Source organism: Gopherus flavomarginatus, chromosome 6 (assembly GCF_025201925.1).
Source record: "Gopherus flavomarginatus isolate rGopFla2 chromosome 6, rGopFla2.mat.asm, whole genome shotgun sequence".
NCBI classification, from domain to species: domain Eukaryota; kingdom Metazoa; phylum Chordata; order Testudines; family Testudinidae; genus Gopherus; species Gopherus flavomarginatus.
In genome coordinates, this window is record NC_066622.1 from 3,344,564 (window position 1) to 3,367,504 (window position 22,941).

A 22,941-nucleotide genomic window follows, 5' to 3' on the forward strand; every position below is an offset into this window, starting at 1 on the left:
GCCGCTCACTCCGTATCTCCAAACTTTTCTCCTTTGCCTCTTCTCCCCCTTTCCCATTAGTGTCCTCCCTCTTCATTCCTCCAGCACTCATGCACCATCCTAGCTCTACCATCTGTTCCACACCCTTCATGCCAATAATTTAAAATAAAGATTAAAAACCTGCATCATTTTAAATGTTCTTACTTCCTCCTACACTCCATTTAAAGGTCTGCCATTGACCCGCTGTGTAATTTTGAGCAAGACATTTCACCTCTATTTGCTTTTGTTTCCTCCCACCCCACCCTTTTTGTCTGCCTTGTCTATTTAGGTGATAAGCTCTTTGGGGCAGGAACTCTGTCTTGTTATGTGTTTGTACAGTGCATAGCACCTAGCTGCAATCAAAATATAAAGAAATCACAGCATTTAAGTTTGAATCCCTTTTCTGTAGTGTGACAGACAGTGGGGTACAGGAGTCTGGTAGAAGGCAAATATACTGGTCACTGGGTGAGTAGTTTTCTGTTCCCTGAGTGACCAGAGCAGGGGCTGCACTAGAGTAATCAGGAACCTGCTAGAACCAATTCAGGCAGACAGGCTGATTAGAACACCTGCAGCCAATCAAGGCAGGCTAATCAGGGCACCTGGGTTTAAAAAGGAGCTCACTCCAGTCAGGGAGGGGGAGCCAGAGGAGAACAAGTGCGTGTGAGGAGATGGGAGCAAGAGGCACAAGGAGCTGAGAGTGAGAGGCTGTGCTGCTGGAGGACTACGGAGTACAAGTGTTATCACACACCAGGAGGAAGGTCCTGTGATGAGGATAAAGAAGGTGTTTGGAGGAGGCCATGGGGAAGTAGCCCAGGGAGGTGTAGCTGTCATGCAGCTGTTACAAGAGGCAATATAGACAGCTGCAATCCACAGGGTCCTGGGCTGGAACCCGGAGTAGAGGGCGGGCCCAGGTTCCCTCTAAATGTCCCAACTCCTGATCAGACACAGGAGGAGTTGATCCAGACTGTGGGGAAGATCACTGAGGTGAGCAAATCTGCCAATAAGCACAGGACCCCCCAAGGTAGAGGAGGAACTTTGTCACAGTAGGTACTGTAGCTATGTGTCACCGACACCTCAAAGGTAATACATGATTTATCCTTTGGGGACCTGATCTTTCAACCAGTTACACAAGTGAGCAAGTTTACTTTTGAGAGTCATCCCATTGAACACAATTTGCATGAGTAGAGTAACTCGTCTGTATTTGCAGAATCAAGCCCTATTGTACTCAGATTCTTTATTTAGTGGTAACATGAGAAGTAGGACAGATTCTCTTAGCCACAGAGGTAAGATTTAATAGTTAAAACCTGTGTAAGTATTGCAGTAGCATGTGCCAATCAAGAACCACCTCTGAAAATAAAAATAAATAGAGCGGCAACTTACAAAGATGCATTCGCTGTGCACACAGACTCTGCGTTTCATACTTTTCAGCTCGGCGCCTTCGATGTCTCACCTTTGGTAAACCTGATTCATTAGTATATTAATTGACAGTTGTTTCCTGATCTAAGTGATTGTTTTGTAGTTCTATTATGTTCTGTCAGGCAACAGTACACAATTAATTACAAATAAACTAAGAATTAACTTTGCTAGCAATGAGATGTTTCAAAGCTTTTTAGCTTCAGGAAAGGAAGTCTCCTACCCATACAGCTGTGTTGTTTTCCAGAGCTTTCTGAGAAATGTTTCTTCAGCTATATTTGTCTCTAAAGTGAGTTTGTCTGACACAGGAGGTTAAAATAATGGGGTTTTCTGTATTGTACCTCAGGAACTGAACATTTAAACACAAGAGGCCATATGCTGCCCTTGATTAGGGTATGAAACTCTTACTGATATCCTACGGAGAGTAGCCAAGGGCCGTATACCTCTATAAAAAGATTGAGCTGAAGAAGAGCTCTGTGTAAGGTTGAAAGCTCATCTCTCTCAGTAACAGAAGTTGGTCTAATAAAAGATATTACCTCACCCACCTTGTCTCTATAAAAAGACTGTATATTATCACAGTAGGCCAAATTCAACAGCCCGGTATTTCAGTTCTACTGTCTTTTTAAAAAGGAACTCTGATTAACAGTCTATTAGGGAAGCTAAGACATTTGATTTTTCTGTCAGAGTAATTACTGTGATCTCCATTTAAATGGACGGAGGGGTATGCACTCTCACAGCTCACTGGCACCAGGATGAATCTGGAAGCTTGACATTTGCAGTACCACAGATGAAAAGCAACGAGGTTGGCTTGAGAGACCTGACACACTATCACCTGACACAGCACTCCTGGCGGCAGCACATATACTAAAATTGGAACGATACAGAGAAGATTAGCATGTCCCCTGCGCAAGGATGACACGCAAATTCGTGAAGCGATCCATATTTAAAAAAAATAAAAGCACTCCTGGCGGAAGCAGAGGATGCCCTAAGGGAAGGTATGTTTACACTGGGAGCTGAGGGTGAGAGTCCCATCTCCTGCAGCCATACTCGCGCTAGCTCTCATCGAGCTAGCATGCTAAAAACAGTAGCATAGCTACAATAGCACAGGCAGCTGCGACTGCAGCACGGGCTAGCCATGCGAGTACGTACCCCCAGTGTCCAGGTGGGTTTGTACTCGCTGCAGCGAGCCTGTGCCATTGCTACCACAGCTAAGCTACCCTTTTTAGTGCGCTACCTTGTTGGGCGCGAACACGAGTATGTTAGTGCAAGGTGAGAATCAGACTCCCCAACTCAGCCTTATACTGAAATCTACGACACTTAACCTTTCATTTTAGATCTGCTTCACAATGGATATCCACCATTCCCATGTGACTGGCTTCAACTTTCTGATCCTGGTTCACCTGAATCTGAATTATCACACAAACACTTCAGTCAAACATCTGGAAATGAACTCAGCGGTGGGGGGATTGAATAACTGCTTAAGAGTCACACTTCTTAATCACTCAAAAGACTCAATGAGAAGAATGATTGCCTGGATTAAATACGGCCTGTAACTGCAAACTCATTCTCTTTCAGCCAGCCATAAATCTCCCCTCACCCATACCCTTTTCAACTCCAGTCAAAGATAAATTTTAAAAATGGACAGTTCTGACACCACAGCAAAATAAGTTTCCCAATTGCTTGGCAGAGTCCACAAATGAAACAACTGGTTAGAACAGCTGACCAATCAGAGAGTGCAGTTTGAAGATACTGTTCATATATATAATGCTGATGTAAAGGAGTTGGTCTTAATTTAGGATGTTGCAAACAGGGCTTCATCCAACCTTCATTGACTTCAATGGGCTTTGGATCACTAGAAAACAAGAACTAGGGCTGTCAAGCAATTAAAAAAATTAATCGCAATTAATCATGCTATTAAACAACAATAAAATACAATTTTTAAAATATTCTGGATGTTTACTATATTTTCAAATATATTAATTTCAATTACAACACAATACTAAGTGTACAGTGTTCACTTTATATTTATTTTTTATTACAAAAATATTCACTGTAAAAAAAATTATTTTTCAATTCACCTCATACAAGTACTGTAGTGCAGTCCCTGTCAGGAAAGTTGAACTTACAAATTTAGAATTATGTACAAAAAAACTAGATTAAAAAATAAAACAATATAAAACTTGAGCCTACAAGTCCATTCAGTCTTATTTCTTGGTCAGGCAATCACTCAGACAAGAAAGGTTGCTTACAATTTGCAGGAGATAATGCTGCCTGCTTCTTGTTTACAATGAGAACAGGCATTTGCATCGCACTTTTGTAGTTGGTGTTGCAAGATATTTATGTGCCAGATGTGCTAAAGATTCATATGTCCCTTCATCTTCAACCACCATTCCAGACGACATGCGTCCATGCTGATGATGGGTTCTGCTTGATAACGATCCAAAGCAGTGCATGCTGACGCACGTTCATTTTCATCATCTTATTCAGATGCGACCAGCAGAAGGTTGATTTTCTTTTTTGGTGGTTTGGGTTATGTAGTTTCCACATTAGAATGTTGCTCTTTTAAGACTTCTAAAAGCATGCTCCACACCTCATCCCTCTCAGATTTTGGACGGCACTTCAGATTTTTAAACCTTGGGTTGAGTGTTGTAGCTATTTTTAGAAATCTCACATCGATACCATCTCTGCGTTTTGTCAAACCTGCAGTGAAAGTGTTCTTAAAAGGAAGATGTGCTGGGTCATCATCTGAGACTGCTATAACGTGAAATATATACAGAATACGGGTAAAACAGAGCGGGAGACATACAGTTCTCCTCCAAGGAGTTCAGTCACAAATGTAATTGACGCATTATTTTTTTAACAAGCATCATCAGCATGGAAGCATGTCCTCTGGAATGGTGGCCAAAGCATGAAGGGGCATATGAATGATTAGCATATCTGGCATATAAATACCTTGCAACGCAGGCTACAAAAGTGCCATACGAATGCCTGTTCTCACTTTCAGATGACACTGTAGATAAGAAACAGGCTGCAGTATCTCCCGTAAATTTAAATAAACTTGTTTGTCTTAGCGACTGGCAGAATAAGAAGTGGGACTGAGTGGACTTGTAGGCTCTGAATTTTTACATTGTTTTGTTTTTGAGTGCAGTTATCTAATCAAAAAAAAATCTGCATTTGTAAGTTACACTTTCATGATAAAGAGATTGCCCTTGTATGAGGTCAACTGAAAAATACTATTTCTTTTGTTTATCATTTTTACAGTGCATGTATTTGTAATAAAAAATAAAAATATAAAGTGAGAACTGTGAACTTTGTATTCTGTGTTGTAATTGAAATCAATATTGAAAATACAGAAAAACATCCAAAAAAATAAATAAATGTCAATTGGTATTCTATTGTTATAGGTGCAATTAAACCGTGATTAATTTGTTTAATCATGATTAATTTTTTTGAGTTAATCGCGTGAGTTAACAGAGATTGACACCTCTAATTAGAACCTCTGTACAAGGGAGTCAGAAATCAGCAAAAATTGGTACAGCAGGTATTTATGCAACAAATTTGGAGACCAATATCAAACTTATATTTTAAAAGCATGCAATAAGGAGGAGTGAAATTCATTTCTTTGAAAGTTTCTGGTGAATAGTTTTGATATGTCCACTGTTGACGCTTGTTGGATAGGTTTGACATGCCCACTGTTAGGAACCACCAGAATTTAAAGTAGCTGATCTCTTCCAGAAAAGATATGCTGTAGGTAGACGTGGCATAGTAAAAGACAGACATAGCTGACTTGATGCACATTTTTTTAAAACAGTTATCATATATACTCTACAATCATGTTTGAGGAGTAGGTAAAAGCAGGCTCCTTGAAATCAGTACTTTATCTTTCCACACAGAAGTTTCTTAATGAGAAACAGCCACACTCATAAATGAAAAACTATTGGAGGGGAAAAACAACCAAATCTGCCAAATCCGTCACATTTTCCAGCTGTAGATACTGATGATTTATAAGGGTTTCTTTTACTTTAAGGATAAAAGGTTTTTTTTTTTTTTAAGAAAACATCATAAAAATAAGTCCCGTGTGCTGCTGCCAACAATTCAAAAATAAAGGGGGAAAAGACTAAATCTTCACAGCACACAAAGAGGCCTTACTTTCATTAGCTAGAGCTATCCGACAGTAGCAAATGCACACTCTATTTCCATGGATATTAAATATTTGCAAAACTAGAAAAAGGAAATCAACATAAAAGTGAGTTTTTCAGAGTCGCATGGTGCCCTCACAGGCTCCAACTCAACTTCTAAATTAAATGCTGGTAACAAAATTTCTAGTGATCCTAGGGTAGGTTTTCTAATCATAAGGGATGTCAAATAAGTGGCCAACTCACATTTTATAAGAATATCGTCTCTTCAAATCAGGAAAAAACAAGTTCCATTATTAACATTCTGGCACGCAAGTCTGAAAGGTATACTGAACAAAACTAATGTTAAAACTCAAGCATCTGCTTTTGTTGGCCAAAGAGAATAGTTCACTTTCCCAACATTTTGGTTATAATAAGCTGAATACTGAGATTATCTTGTGCATGAGCCTTGCTATGAGAAGGTACAGCAATCTGATTACATCTAAACTGAACTAGTGTGCTTTGGCGAAGAAATGTCTGAAAAGTAACAAAGATCTTTATACAGTTTTTATTTCTAGAATCATTTTGATGCCAGAAAGCATGGATTCTTCTCATGCCTTCAGTGCATCCTTTCTCCCTTTGTCTGCAAACAAATCTTCCTCCGCAAATCTGGATAGTTGACACACCCGTCTTCACATCCTACACACTGTTGTGATAATCTTCGTACAGAATATGCCTTGCAAGGTATCATATGAAAACTAGTCACTCTTTGGTCAATCATATCATGGTGAAATGTGTGTAGCTACAGTATCTGCGAAGTTATGAATTCCCTCATACGATGTTATCAGCACATGTTCCAAATCAGACACAGGAAAGGTAGGTGTATTTATTTCAATTTACACACAGGTAGAAACCAGGACCTTGAGACAGCAGGGGGAGGAGACTGCAGGACACAGAATGATTTGGATTTCAACAAACACACGTAGGGGAAGAGAGGGCACGGTGCCTCCTTCACCATGAGACTCCAAGTACTAACTAAGGTTAGTGGAAGCCAGAACGTGACTGGTGTGCTGCCGATGGACTGCTAGAGTGAGAGCTTCTGCACCAGCGCTGCAGCTATGCACAAACCCCCACCATTGGCCTGTACCAGCTCACTTGGGCTAAGGGGCTGTGTAACTGTGGTGTGGATGTCTGGACTCGGGCTGGAATCCAGGCTCTATAACCCTGCGAGGGGAGAGGATCCGAGAGCTTGGGCTGCAGCCTGAGCCCAAACATCTACACGGCAATTACATGGCCCCTTAGCCAGAGTCAGCGGGCAGTGTCTAAATGCAGTGGAGACATACCCTCGGGGTGTGACATGTATGCTCAGAGGTTGTGAGCAGGACAGGTTGAGGGGCAGGAGGTGATACTTCCCTGCAGTGGCCTGGATTTCACCCCAGAATGTGACAACAGGGTGCTAAGCACTGAAAATGCATCAGAAATTATTAAGTGAATCCTTACGTATGCGTTTGACATTTGGTTTAAATAGTTTATGTCTGACAGATAAGGATATTAGAATGGATGTATTAATCTTCTGTTATGTAACCTGTATTTTAGAATTTCTCATGAAGTATCTGGTTTTTGTGCATTAAGTATCTGGTTTTTGTGTATAGCAGAATTTTTTTTATATAAGGGATGACAAAACAAATAAATAAATAAAAATAGCATTAAATGAGAAAACAATCCTAACCTGCAGCATAGCTGAGAAATCTCAACTCCATTTAAAAGCCTCTTAAAGAGAAGAGCAACAAAGTATCATTATGAGAGCAGATAATAGTCATACCACATGTCTGAGTGCTTTCCTTGGAATTCCATTTCCCAGCTCCACTACAGAGCTTCACTCCGTGCTTTCATAGCAATTGTCGAGGGCAAGGGAGTTCAACAGACAGAAAAGGGGAAATTATTAAATGATCTGAGGAGAACAAAACACTCTGTTGTAGTGGAATCAGGAAGCACTGCTTGTGCAGTATATTCAGCCCCTGGGATGGAGGGAGCGACTTACATAAATGGGCCAAACCAAACACTCAGTGCAAGTGAACCCTCTTTGAGGTTAGGGGGAGATCAGCTTTGGATCCCCATTGAGATGCAGATTGGATTGCTCCAGCCAATCTTTGCACCCCAGCGACCTTTCCAGTCTATGCAGAAAGCCTCATCTTCCTGGGCAGGGCAACAAGAGTTGTGTGAAATGAGAGAGGGAAAACAGAATCTTCTGGGCCCAACAGACACACTCAACCACATTACACCTCACAGAAAAAGAAACTGTTTGTACCTAGGAATTTCTCTGTGCAGTAGGTTGCGTTTCACTGAAGAGCAGGTTTATAATGAATTAACATATTTATCATGCTATGGAACAGTTGATTTGGCAGGAGTAAATTTTAATATTAAACAGCAGAACCAGACACAGGTATACAACACACGAAGTAGCTATGTAACCCATAAACCTGTAAGCCCATTATGTGCTTGGTGCTGCTGTAAATTAGTTGCACTCCTTTTCATAAATATTACATTTTTTTAGCTTTTAAAAAAAGGTGTTAGAACTAAACAAACAAAAGAGTGATTCTGGATAACTCTGCCCCTTTGGAGTCATGCATAAAGAATGTGACATTTTGCACAAAGGATTTTGATCACACTGCGACTCGTCTTTTGTTTTCAAAGCAACAACAAGCAACAGAACAGGAGAAGAGGTAGAAAAATCTGTACGTGCTAGAGGAAAATAGGGCAGTGCTACTCAAGTGCTACTATCAATTATATGAATAGTTATTTTCACTAGTGGAAAACATGTTTGGAATACATTTTTTCTGAGATAGCTGCAGAAATGCAGAATTTTACAGAAATATTTCTAAACCATGTCCAGTTGCTTAGAAACTACATTGTCAGGAGGCTTTGGGGGAACACACTAAAGCACCAAATTAAAGTTTAAGAGGTTTAAGAACAACTTTAATTTTTGGACTCTTCTGCCCAAAGATCTCCAGAAAGCATAACAAAATGTATTAAAACGTAATTACAAATATGGACAATGCACTTGTCAACACCCAACAACTCTATCACTCATCCCCAGCTGCACAATAAATGGTAAACACAAAGGCACACAACACGAAACCAGAATGGAAACAAAAATTGCTTACTCCTCTCAAAGGCCTCACTCACTGTTAACTAAAACACAAGCTTTCTGGTAAACAGGAGAAGAAATCACGCCCATGCCAAAACAAAAACACTAAAGTAACAATGAATGCACTATAGCAATCAAGAGATCAAGTTAATAACCTAATCAAAAATAAAATGAGTCAAAATGTTTTAAATCGAGTATTAAAGTAATCAAGAGCATCATATTAGTGAGGACTCCCAAGGTTAGAATGTGTAGTTGGGTGCATTTTATTTTTTGTTATGCTTCAGTCCCAATGAAAAAGCACAATTTTGAGCAGATTACATCATCTTTATCCATCTAAAACTCTGTGTCTATTCTCCTGATGAAACAGTGAATGGGAAGAATTATTCAGATATGTTATTGTAGTAAACTAAGCTAAATTCTTTGTACAATTCTAGGACTCTGACTGACCATTCAGCATAACAATCCCTTGCTATCATTGAAGTTTGGGCACTGCAGGAAGTCTGTAAACAGAGGCTTTTTTTTGTTCCTTCTTCCTTTCTTCCATCAACCAAAAATCACCAATTCTTCATACCCTCTGTTGACTGAAGACATGGCTTCTAGTTTAGCTGAGTGATTTCCCAGGAATTCTCCCAGCTTTTAGTTACACTAAGAAGTTAACTGCAATGCCATCATCCTGACATCCACCGCAAGATTTCAGCCTCCTATCTCATGCACCATGCAGTGTTTTGGAGTGTATGCACATCACATTCTAGACTTGGAGTGTGAAGTACAACACTCCTAGAAGGCCACCAGAATGTGTCATATGTTCTATGCTACTTGCAGGGCCGGCTCCAGGCACCAGTGCAGCAAGCAGGTGCTTGGGGCGGCCAATAGAAAGGGGCGGGCACATTCAGCTCTTCGGCAGCTGGTCTCCCAGGCCCTCTCAGAGGGAAAGACCTGCCACTGAATTGCCACCAAAGAATGAAGCGGAGTAGTAGAGCTGCTGCCGAAGCGCTGCCAATCATGGCTTTTTAAAATATATATATATATTTTCACCGCTTGGGGTGGCAAAAATGCTGGAGCCGGCCCTGGCTACTTGGATCTCAATGGCAAGAGCAGAGCAAGATCAAACCCTGTTCATAATTTTGGTGTCACTGTCAGCAAACACCAAGTGCCCTAAAATATTAGCCTCTAAAGCTTTTAAACAATTCTTAATGATCAACAGCTACAATAACATTTCCCAATAGCAAATATTTAATGTTGCAGAAGGTCTTAAAGGACTAGAACTATACCCAGGCCCATTAAAACATCTTGGAAAGTTTTCCTTATCCCCCCATACCACAGATCACATAGTGTGCTGACTTGTACCCTTCCATAGTCTCATGAGTAATAAGCCCTAGAGAGCTCCACTTCACTCAGGGGGAAGTCCCGAGACTCTGCAATTCTCAGACTAGGACCTACAGAAGGGTGGGCACATTCTTCCTTAATAGGGCATCCACAATTATATCTGCACTCCCTTTGAGACTGACTTGCTGTGTGATCTTGGACAAGTCACTTGATCTCTATGAGCCCTAGTCTTCTCATGTGTAAAATAGGGATAAAGACACACTAGTACTAAAGGGCTTCAGAGTTGCGGAGAAAAATGCACTAGCTACAAAGCATTATTAGTCCCAATGAGAATGGGTCCAGTGAGCAGAGCATAAGATGAGCCAATCTACTCCACGCTTATTAGGCCTCAACTGGAGTACTGCGTCCATTTCTGGGCGCCACATTTCAGGAAAGATGTAGACAAATTGGAGAAAGTCCAGAGAAGAGCAACAAAAATGATTAAAGGTCTAGAAAACATGACCTATGAGGGAAGATTGAGAAAACTGGATTTGTTTAGTCTGGAAAAGAGAAGACTGAAGGGGGACCTGATAAGAGTTTTCAAGTGACACTTGAGCGGCTCCATGATTATATTGGTACATTTTAGGTGGCTTAGGGCATGTTGTGATGGCTGCTCCTCACAGAATGGAAGATTTTTTCATGTGATTTTTCTTAATACCAAATTCCCGGAGTAAATGTTTGCTTAACATTTTTTTACTTAATTCATCACCGTTGCTGCACAACTAGTTCTCAGAGTAAATAAGGGATGCTCATCATGCATAACAAAGCATTATACTGTAGTTTCCTTGTTAAGTTAGTTAGTTTAAGAAGAACATGGAGACAGCCTTTTGGACTTTACTGGATCATTCTGATTTGTGTACGTGTTTTCTCCCACATAAGGCAAACCTACAGAATACAAAACAAAGGGTGGCACTCCGATATCCGGATATAAAATGATACATACGGCTGTCCACTGGTGTGAGGGTGAGGAGGTGAGCACAAGTGGGAAAGGTTAGGAGCTACAAATATAGCCATCAGGATAGTGATCAGAAGTGAAAGTAAGCCGGTCCGGTCTGGCATGGCATACCAGGAAGTGCCGGTACACAGTCAGCCATACTGACAGGGAGCAACTTCCCCAGGCCGACAATTTAAAAGGGCCCTGGGCTTCCAGCAGCGTCTGGAGTCCATGGCCCTTTACATTTCCCAGGGTAGCAGCGGCGGCTGGTAGCCCTCAGGCTCTGGAGGTGATTTAAAGGGCCTGGGTATTTAAAGGCCCCATCCCTTATGCCCAAGGCCCCTCCCTCACCTTGCTCCAGGACCCTGGCCCTGCGTACCAGTAAGTCCCTTAAGCTACTGTCATCCCTGATAGTGATGTTCTAAGACTAGTATGAACATAATGTTCGACTTGCAGTAATGTTGCTATTCTGAATTTCTCCACTGTGCTACTATCAGTTTTGGAAATACCTAAGCAACAGGCAATGTATTTTCTAGTTCATCCCAATACCTGCTACTCCCCGCCTTCCCTCCATCCAGGACAATGCATCTCACAGTGTGTTCAACAGGCAGTGGATACATCTTCTCTTTAACAGATGGAAAGAGGAAGATACTTAAAGCTGAGCGACTGCATGTTCCATCCATTCTTCTGTTCCCCAGTGTCCTAATGCATCGCGGTAAATTCAAATAGCAGCTCAGGCATGTCTATCCAGGATTTCACCCCATTTTCTTGCACCAGCACCTCCAAATCCCCACACCCGTCCATCTGGACCAGAGAGAAGAGCAGCAACTACTTGCCATTGGCCCCACATCACCATCCACACACAGAATGTTAAGTTTGCCACAGTATTGTTAAATATTTAGCCAAATAGAGGAGAAGGAAAGGAGACACCAGGCAGCATTCTCTGAGAGGTGGGAGGAATTTTGTGTGGTCCATGTCACATAAGGTAAGGTAATCAAAGCTGTTCCTTAAGGATTTCTACAAGTCATTGAAGGGATCTGGAATGATTTTTTCCTTACATACTGCACTGCAGAATTGGCTGGGCAGGGAAGGGGAGAAGAGAGAGAGAGACGATTTTGCCTTCCTAGCCAGCATCAGGCTGCTGACAGAACTCAGTATCCTGGATTTGATGGACTATTATTCTAGCAAAGCTGGAAATTCCTATGTTCTTAATGTCTCTGAGATTTGTAACATTTCGGAAAAGGCAGGATACCATTCCCATATAATTTCTAGGCCAAGTGACTTGTGTAAAGTAGGCATGTCATAAGAGTTTGAATTATGTGTCGCATTCTGCAGCTGAAAGTAAAATATAGCCCTTTATTATATAATAAAGCAATTGTGTGCTTGGGAGATATTTACAGCATGATCCTGTACATTTTTCTAGCCCTCTCTGGAAATATATAATTTAATATGTGTTACATATTTTGTTTGTGTGTGTGTTTAAATTCAAAGTCGTGCACTTTGTTCTCTAAAATCCCTGTAATATATTTGGATAGGTTATTATATGGCACACTGGGAAAAGAAGATGTACGCACTTCAAAAGGGCCACTTACTACTAGTGACTTGTTCTGCACATTGGGTATTTAATGCTCTACTTTTTAAGCTTATACAAACTTCCCAAATGCTTAATGAGCAGGTTGCAAGGCTTTAATTTTCCACTAATCCTAACTTTATTACAAAAGTTTACCAACCTATAAACATGCTATTGCACTGGGCTGTCATGTTTTTATAAAGTAGTTTATAAAAGGTGACATCTGGCAAAGAGGCAGATCTATAAAAATCATGCTGGTGGATGTAGTGTCATTTTTTCTGCCATCCTCCCAGAAAGAGTAATATTATTTTGACACACACATTCATCCCTACTGTCAAGCTTCTATTTTTATAGTTAGCTTACTGCACATATCCTTAAGCTATACAAAACCTTTGGGCTAATGTAAAGAATGACATTTCTGTGTATTTATTATAACATTTATTCTAGGGGTTGACTTTGCCTGATGGGAGTTTTCCAAGTACAATGTCATTTTCATGACAATATACATAGCTGGGAAACAATAAATAAAGATGCACAGTAAGTCATGAAGGGCCAAATATACAAGGGCAAGTTTAAACCAGCTTCATTTGGTGAGTCCTACATTTGTCCTCTTTTAATAATTTTTCAGATGCATGAGGAGTACATTGGAGTTCAGTGTAAAATTAGATGTATAAACCAGAATAAAATCTCCTGAGGCCATTACAGAGCACAATTCTGACACTGTAGGCTTTTCTCTTTTTTTATTTTTCCTTTTCAGATTTTTTCATTTGAAGCTTTTTGTATACACATGGGCCAAATATAGCTGTGCAACTCCACTGAAGTCAGTGTATGATCATCCTCTCTGAACTAATTACAGAAAATTACTGATTAATCATTGCAGTGCCTGAGGTTAACCTGATAACTAACCAAGTACATACTATGGCTCTCCACGTGCCGCACAAAAGGGAGGTTGTGGGGTTTTTTATTGTTTGATTTATACATATGCATATATCCTTCTAGCCCTTACCCAAATACAGCAGTGGCTGTATTTTTTAATCTGATACCCAGCATTCATTGCCTATGACGAAAGCTGTAACTCTAAGATGTCCTTTTGGCCAGTTCTACTGCACATTCTCCACACGTGGGGAGGCCTTTAGAATGCCCCTTCCTCATTTAAAAACTGGGCAAGGAAAAAAATTTCTCTTCAAGCTAACAAAACCAGATATTAGAAAAGGTCCTAACTCTCCAGTTCCATTTGAATATGACATTGATGCAGGCAAACCCAAGAGAAAGGGTAGGAGTTTATAAACAGTAGTGTTATCCAGAAATCAAAAGGGTTCAAAACCAGAATATTTTGGAGTAGAGATAAATTACTGCATGCTCACAAAAGCATAATTTGAGTTAAACGCAGTTAATCCTGATCTTTAAATCAGAACATTGCATTTAAATAAGTTGAAAAACTTCACAGGTTGTTTTTTGTTTTAAACAATAAATTTAAACCAAATGCATCTAGTGGAGCAGGAAAAAAAACCCATCTGATCCCCTGAACTTTTCAGTATTTAAAAGGTCTAGCCTTATCTTGATCTTTTTATGTTAAAAAACCTCAGGATTACATAAAAAAGGTTTTTCATTACTATTGCTATTTCCAGAATTAACTCACCTGCTAAGTAAGGCCTCAGTTCTGCAATTGCATGTGCACAGTCAGACCTTTGCCCCCTGAGGGGAGCCCCACTGTCTGCAGTTGCAGGATCAAGGTCTAAATCAGGTTATCAAGTTAAAATAACTTCTGTCAGAAGGGTGGGGTTTGGAAGCCACAGAAGAGGAGGTATGGGTCATCAAACCTACAAAACCTGAGGATCCCTAGGACAGCCGCCCTCAGCACCAGGCATTCCAGAGTTCCAGTGCTGCCTCTCTGCCCTCCCTCCTCAAAGGCACCACAGAGGCTGTGCGTGTTGTGTCATTGTGAATATTTATAACATAAGAACGGCCATACTGGGTCAAACTAAAAGGTCCTTCTACCCCAGTATCCGGTCTTCCAGCAGTGGCCAATGCCAAGTGCCCAGAGGGAATGAACAGAACAGGTAATCATCAAGTGATCCATCCCATGTCACCCATTCCCAGCTTCTGGCAAACAGAGTCCAAGGACACCATCCCTCCCCATCCTGGCTAATAACCATTGATGGACCTATCCTCCATTAATTTAGCTAGTTCTTTTCTGAACCCAGTTATAGTTTGGGCTTTCACAACATCCTCTGGCAAAGAGTTCCACAGGTTGACTGTGTGTTGTGTGAAAAAATACTTCCTTTTGTTTGTTTTAAACCTGCTCCATATTAATTTCATTTGGTGACCCCTAGCTCTTGTGTTCTGAGAAGGAGTAAAATAACTCTTCCTTATTTATTTTCTCCACACCACTCATGATTTTATAGACCTCAGTCATATCCCCCCCAGTCTTCTCTTTTCCAAGCTGAAAAGTCCCAGTGTTGTTAATCTCTTCACATATGGAAGATGTTATGAAGAAAGAATCTGCAAGACATCAGGTGCTGCAGGCTGGCCACCCTTGAGAGAGCAGAGAAGTCGGCAAGCAGGGAGGAGACGGGAGCAGCATGTTTCACATACACCACACCAGTAATTTGGTCTCGTGTGTGTCTGTGTCTGTGTCTATATATATAGAGGTTATAGCTCTAACATTATTCACTGTACACGCACACACACACTTTATATGTTAGAGAGAGAGAGAGAGCACGTGCACACCTCCTTACAGAATCAACCATTTAAAATTATTCTAGTATATCCAGTGAAATCTCCTTTTAAAGAAAGGCTCTCTCTGGAACTGGTTACATCTTTCAAAACAGTGGAGTGCACCCATTTTGTTTCTGTGTATGTTTTTAGATGTGCGCTGACTCAGAGACAGATACGTGATTGCACGCATGGCATGGGCTATATAAATATATAAACACAATTTGAACAGGGTACATGTATTGTAACATGGCAAATTCTGAAAAGGCCCTGGACTGAAATGTACTTTGCTGAAGAGTAATGTAAACATAATACAATGAAAATGATCTTTATAAATCCAATCCCTTTCTGATGAGTTTCGTTGTATTTTGCAGGGCAGTTGGTATACCATAGTGTCATGGTAACCAAGGGCTGGAAGTATCATTACCTAGAGTCAGCAATAAATGAGCATAAAACCTTTAATTTCAAATTAGAAGATAACACATTGATTAATAACCATGGGATGATTAGTCAATTCAAGACCTTAATGCACGATGGAGGAATTCATTCATTATCTGTTCAGCGTAATTCTTCTTTCATCTTGGTGACTTTAAAAACAACCAAGGAAAATTACTGTCCCTCAGTAAAGCCTTTAGAATTTCATATGCATTTAATTAGATAACTGCCAGCTGAAGGACAGAAACCATGACAAATAGCTGTTCTTTTCAAATTAACAGAATAGACTATTCAATGAGCAATATTGATGTTCTCTTGTACCTAGTTATACAAGAATTCTGCTATTTCTCCCTTTAATTTATCTAACCTTTTTAACATTTAATGAGTTTTTTTAAAACATGGGTTTTAGTTATGTATGCTAGTCAGCTGCTAGAATAAAAAAGTGGATAATAGCAACAATATCTGCATACAAATATATAAACCCCATCAGACTTTTCTGATAACAAAATATAATATAGAAACCAAAACCATTTCAATAAAGAGACCATCTTTACATGAACAGAAAAGCAGTTAATATTGATCACTTTTCAATTGCTCCACAGCAATAATAGGAGTAAGAAGAAGAAGTGGTCCTTTATATACACATTAAGAGCAAGAGAAAGATGAAGGAAAGTGTAGGTCCTCCTCTCTTAATGGGGAAAGAGAGCTAATAACTGATGACATCAAGAAAGCTCAGGTGCTCAATTCCTTATTTTGCTTCAGGCTTCACTAAGATGATTAATGATGAACAGATACTCAACACAATTAATAATGACAACCAGAGGGAAGGATTGCAAGCCATAATAGGGAAAGAACAAGTTAAAAATATTTAGATAAGTTAGAGGTATTCAAGTCACCAGGGCCTGATGAAAATCATCATAGGACACTTAAGGAACTAGCTGAAGCAATCTCAGAGCCATTAGCAATGATCTCTGAGAACTCCTGAAGGACAAGAGAGATACCCTGAAAACTGGAGAAGGGCAAACATAGGACCCATCTTTAAAAGGGGGAACAGGGAGGACCTGGGGGGAAATTACAGACCAATCAGACTAACTTCAATACATGGAAAGATACTGGAGCAAATTACTAAACAATCAGTTTGTAAACACCTGCCAAATTAATAGGGTCATATGGAATAGACAGCATGGATTTGTCAAGAACAAATCATGCCAAAGCAGCTTAATTTCCTTTGTGATTGAATTACTGACTGGTGGATGGGAGGAAGCAGTAGACATGATAGACCTTGTTTTTAATAAGGCTTTTGACACAGTTCTGCAAGACATTCTCATAATCAAACTAAGGAAATGTGGTCTAGATGAAAATACTATAAGGTGGGTGCCAACTGATTAAAAGACTGCGCTCAAAAGAGTAGTTATCAATGATTTGCTGTCGAACTGGGAGGATGTATCAACTGGGGCCCTTCAGGGGACAGTTCTTGGTCAACTACTATTGAAAATTTTATTGACTTGGATAATGGAGTACAGAATATGCTTATAAAATCTGCAAATGACACCAATCTGGGAGGGATTGCAAACACTTTGGAGGACAGGTTTAAAATTCAAAATGACCTCAACAAATTGGAGAATTGGTCTGATTTCAACAAGATCACATTCAATAAACACAAGTGCAAAAGTACTTCACATAGGAAGGAAAAATTAAATGGACAACTACAAAATGAGAAATAACTGTCTAAGTGGTAGCACTGCTGAAAATGATCTGGAGTCATAATGGATCACAAAGTGAGTATGAGTTGTCAGTGTGACACAGCTGCAAAAACGGCTACTATGATTCTGGGATGTATTAATGGGAGCTTTGTAAGTAAGTCACAGGAGGTAAATGCCCCACTCTACTTGGTACTGGTGAGGCCCCAGTGGAATACGGTGTCCAATTCTGGGAACCACAATTAAGGAAGGATGTGGACAAACTGGAAAATCTCCAAAGGAGAGCACTAAAATTGATAAAAAGGTTTAGAAAACCTGACCTATTAGGAATGGTTGAAAAAACTGGGCATGTTTAGTCTTGAGAAAAAAAGACTGAGGGGTGACCTGACAAGAGTCTTCCAAAATGTTAAGGGCTGTTATAAAGAGGATGGGGATCAATTGTTGTCCTAACTTCAGTGGATATGGAGAAGTAGTAATGGGCTTAATCTGCAGCAAGGGAGATTTAGGTTAGATACTAGGAAAAACTTTATAAGTGTAGTTAGATCTGAAAGAAGCTTCCAAGGGATGGAGTCCGCATTATTGGAAGCTTTGAAAGCAAGTTGGACAAACACCTGTCAGGGATGGTCTAGGTTTACCTGGTCCTGCCACAGCACAGGGGGCTGGACTTGATGACTTCTTGAGATCCCTTCCAGCCTTATGTTTCTAAGATTCTGCGATTCCTTGTGTACCTCCCCTGCTTTGCACACTCACCCAAAGCAAAGACCAGTCACAATATAACCTTGAGGGAGAGACTAGAGCCACACAGCCATCATGAGTAACTATTAGAGGTGGATAAACCAGATCAGATAAAAGAGCACTCCCCACCTCCTGAGTCATTGCACTAAACTCAAGCCAAACATTTCTTGAGGTTCGCAAGGACTGGAAAGTACAGATGAGCTTTGAACAATCAGCCACGCTCCTGGGTGCATCTCTTCACCACACCTTATAACATTCAGTCATCACTGGTAACCATCATTAAAGGCTGTGCATTAACATGCAAGCATTTTTCTGTTTGTTTGTTTTTTAATTAAAAGGCTGAGGCAAAGGACAAAATTATGGGTCTGTGAGCAGGACGAATCACTCCCTGCCCCAGTCCTCCACAGAGCTCACAACCCTGAGCTAGCATCCAAACTCAACTCCTGCCTGGTGTTTGGCTTCATTGGGACCTCAAAAACAAGAGCACAACACAAATCTTAGCCTAGGCTTCCTCCCTGAGCCTGGATATTCCTAAGGGGCCTCCCCCACTAAATTCAACTCTCTCCTAGTAACTACTGATCCCTTTTATCTCAGCCACATCTGCCAAAAAAGGCTGCAGCTTTACAGAGGGCACTAACAACTGCTAAAAAGCTGGGTCAACAGAAGCGCACTGCCATGCATTTACATGGCTCTGTGCAATTGCAGCTCAACAGGCCAAATTCACCACTGGTGTAAACAGGAAGAACTCCACAGGCGCCTATGGAATTGCACCTACTTATCCAGATCTCCCTGGGAGTTCTGGGTACAGCTAGGCAGCCTGCAGAGAGGAAAGATTAATTGTGTTCAGTAATCACTTATCAGGCCCGTTTGCTTTAAAGGAAACGTATCAGATGTTAAATGTTAGATCTAAAATGATTGATTCCAGAACGGGTTAAGTGACTCTCAGTATATTTTTCTTGACAAGTAAATCAGCACACTTCCTAAACATGACACACTGATACCCAGTGATAAAATATTTCCCCATCTTTACACCATTTTGATAATTCACTCTGTGTATTACACACAATCAAGCCTTACAGGTTTCAGAGGGATTCTAAGCACATCGTTCAGACTGACAGAGCAAGTATTCCAGACAATTGGCTCCCTGAGGGTCAAGTCAGTGATGCTCGATCAGGATTCAAACGGGTCATAAACCCTTCATGGATCTCGCTCAAGTGGGTGGTGATGTCTCCCTGGGGCAGCTCATCATTTTCTGCTACAGTCAAGCACTTATCATTATAGATAAACTCTCCATCAGTCTTAGACACTCATTTAATCGAGTCTTAGTGAGAACAGCAAACATTATCAGTGGCATAAGAATTCTGAAGAGCCAGATATATAGATTGCAGCTTTATTGTGATGGTAATTGAAAGACTTCTCCAAACTCTTGCAAGTGTCATTTATTCTGCGACTCTTCTTTTTAACATAGGCCTCAATTTTCAAACTTCTGGGCCTGGAGTTAGACACCTAAATTTAGATTGAAGCTCCTATGGAAACGGGTTCATTTTCAGAGGGGCTGAGCATTTCTGGCACCCATGGACTGGAATGGGAACCCTAGGCACCGGAACTAGGGCCGCTGCCGCACCCCCAGGCTTGACGTAGTAACAATAACCCAAATACATGGTTTCCGCCTTCAGCACCCTCCTATAAAAACCGCTCCAGCACTCCGATAGGAACCGCATAAGTGATGAGCACCATGATTAGGATTTAGGGACCTTACGCTGAACACCCAAGTTTGAAAATGTGAAGCCCCAGTTTTCAAACATCCCACATGAACTCCAAGTCTTGCTTGCTGAACAGTCGAGATAAACCTGACATATAAAAAGGCAGTGACAATACACTTGTAGCATGAAAATAAATCTGACTACAATCCATCCATCCTGTGCTGCACTCTGGTTCCACAGTATTCATATTTAATTATACTCCTGTGTGAAATGCATAGTTGCACAGTATGAAAAAACCTTGATTAGCAGACAGCAGGCTTGATTGACCTTGCAAAACCTTCCACAGCTCAGCTCAATGGAAGCACTTGAGCTGGGGTTCCCTCACTTTCAATCAGAGGGGAGAAGGGTTGCTGGCAAGGCAATTTCCTGACACATCCTGCATTTCTTTACCTTCCCAACAAACTTAACAGGCCCCCTTTTCTGGATTTGAAGATAGGGGTAGGATTTAAGGTATGTTGGGGATGGAGGTTAGGCTGCTTCGGGCACTCTGAGGGGACACTGGAGGATTATTATTGGTGGTGAGTGTGCTTGTGACACAGGGAAATTTATTTTAGCACAGAGACTGCTACTGCATGTGCAAGTAACAGCTTCCCTAACACCCACCCATGTGCCAGATTTAATTTAGCCCCCAAACCTTTGTACCACTGTGAACCAACAGGGGCTGTGTTTTGGTCACATTTTCAGAGAAAAGCTGAATAGATACATGTATTTTATACACATATTTCAAAGCAGCTTTATATATGTGTGTACACATGCACACATGCATGGGTGTGCGTGTTACTTTTCTCATCCGCTGATCTGAGCAGTTAGCCAATAGTTTTGGCCTAGCTGGGCTGTTTCCATTAGGAGGAGAAATGGGTGATGTAAGTCAGGTATATTCTTTGCTGTAATCCTGTTTATATACAAAGCAAGTACATCCTGGCCTCTTTCCCTGAACACAGTAGGAACAAAAACCAGCAGGCAGTTTCCTTGCCCGCAATATCCCACGCCCCACTTCAAGGCAGTCCTGTGACCCCAAAGACATTGTATCTGCTCCCTCTCAGGGTCATATTCACAACTGCTTCTCTTACCGTCTGCTGGCTTTCAGCTCTGATATACAGGCAGAGACTCTCAGACACCTGCAGGCCCATCAGTGTTCCAGCCCTTGTGCTTGCAGTCAGTCCTCAGGGAAACCACGTGCTCCATATGGCCCAGCCTTTGCCCAAGCCTTGCCTCAAGTCTACTGCTCTGGGTGGTGGCTTTCACTGTCTCCATGTAGCCTGCTCCATAAAAGACGTTCGCTGCTTCCGCTTAGGGTTTGGCCACACTTGCAGCTGTACAGCGCTGGGAGTTACAGCTGTCTTCGTACAGCTGTGTAGGCAAAGCGCTGCAGTGTGGCCACACTGACAGCTAGCAGTGCTGCAGTGTGGCCACATTTGCAGCGGTGTTGGGAGTGGTATATTATGGGCAGCTATCCCAGCGTTCAAGTGGCTGCAACGTGCTTTTCAAAAGAGGGCGGTGGGGTGGAGTGTATCAGGAAGTGTGAGGGAGACAGAGAGAGTGGATTTTTGGAGCTGACACTGTGTCAGCTCCCTGCCTTGCAAGTTCCGACCCCTCCCCAACCCCTCTCATTCACCAAATGCAAATAGCCTTCTTTGTTTTTTTCCTCACAGACCAGATAAGCAGCTGCTCCAAAACGGACCCCCCGGGGCTTCTTCTCTCCTCAAGCAAACACTAGCTGTGGACATTTATCCCCAGGCCTGCCTCTGATCGAGCAAACAGTAGCTGTGTTTGTTTTTTTAGATAAGCAGCTCCGGGAGCCCCGAGTTCACAACAAAACGAAGAGTGTTATCTTTACTTAAAAGCATTATTGGAAGGTTCCGGAGGTCAGTTACAGCCTAGTAAGATTAATCACTGTTTACACTGGCACCCCAGCGTTGCAAGAGCAGCGCTATAGTCGTTATTCCCCAGGCCGAGGTGGAGTACAGCCAGTGCTGTAGCCAGGGAGATACAGCGCTGTATGTGCCTTGCCAGTGTGGATGGGGAGTGAGCTGCAATGCTGTAAAGCCACCACGAGTGCTGTAATTCTCAAGTGTAGCCAAGCCCTTAGGGTATGGCTACATCTGGAATTTCAAAGCGCTGCCCCGGCAGCGCTTTGAAGTGTGAGTGTAGTCAGAGCGGCAGCGCTGGAAGAGAGCTCTCCCAGCGCTGCATGTAAACCACATCCCTTACGGGTGTAGCGTGCAGCGCTGGGAGCCGCGCTCCCAGCGCTGCTTCCCTGATTACACTGACGCTTTACAGCGCTGTATCTTGCAGCGCCCAGGGGGGTGTTTTTTCACACCCCAGTTGCAGCGCTGTAAAGTGTGAGTGTAGCCAAGGCCTAAGTCTGAATGAAGGGTAGCTAGCATGCCTATCTGGTTTCATGAGGTCTGTGATTGCCTATAGATCAAAGACATGCTTGATGGAAGCCATTAACACCTTCAAGCATAACAATAGACACAGGCACACACCCATGTGTCTCTGTGCACAGGTCCATGTGTGTTTGTGCACACGTGAGCATGCATGTTGTTATTCTCATCCCTCTACTTTTACAGTCAACCTGACTTAATACCATGAATCCAACCGGAATTTGGGTATAAAAAGTTTTAGTATCCAATGTTTTAAAATTCTAAATTTTAAAATCCAGTTAGTTTGGTTTGGAGCCAAGAACTGGAATTGTCTAACCAGCTACCAATTTGGCAGCTGTAGAATCAGACATATAGATGTTAACACTTTCACTACAGTCATTAAAATCGACAAGAGTCTCACTTATAGCCCAGCCCTGTATTACAGAACATCATTTCTGTAGCTATAGAATACTGAACTTAAAAAAAAATAACCCACACATTTAAGAACCTAGTATTAAGGTAAGACATTGTTCTTCGTTGAAAATTTTATGACTATTCCAGAATGATAAAGCATAAATAATAGTAGATTGTACATTAAACCAAATCAAAGGCTGTCTTTGAATAATAAGGTTTTGGAGCCATTTTTAAGGCACAGCAGCTTAGC

General features: G+C 41.4%; 1 protein-coding gene and 1 non-coding gene across 12 annotated transcripts in view; one reads left to right on the forward strand and one right to left on the reverse strand.

Moving 5' to 3' along the window:
- FHIT (fragile histidine triad diadenosine triphosphatase) overlaps positions 1–22,941 on the reverse strand; it is a 1,116,384-nt gene that overhangs the window by 476,689 nt on the left and 616,754 nt on the right. The gene's annotated exons all lie outside the window — the stretch shown is intronic.
- LOC127054624 (U6 spliceosomal RNA) lies at positions 2,272–2,378 on the forward strand. Its single transcript, XR_007775300.1, has one exon. It is a non-coding gene; the product is annotated as a U6 spliceosomal RNA (small nuclear RNA).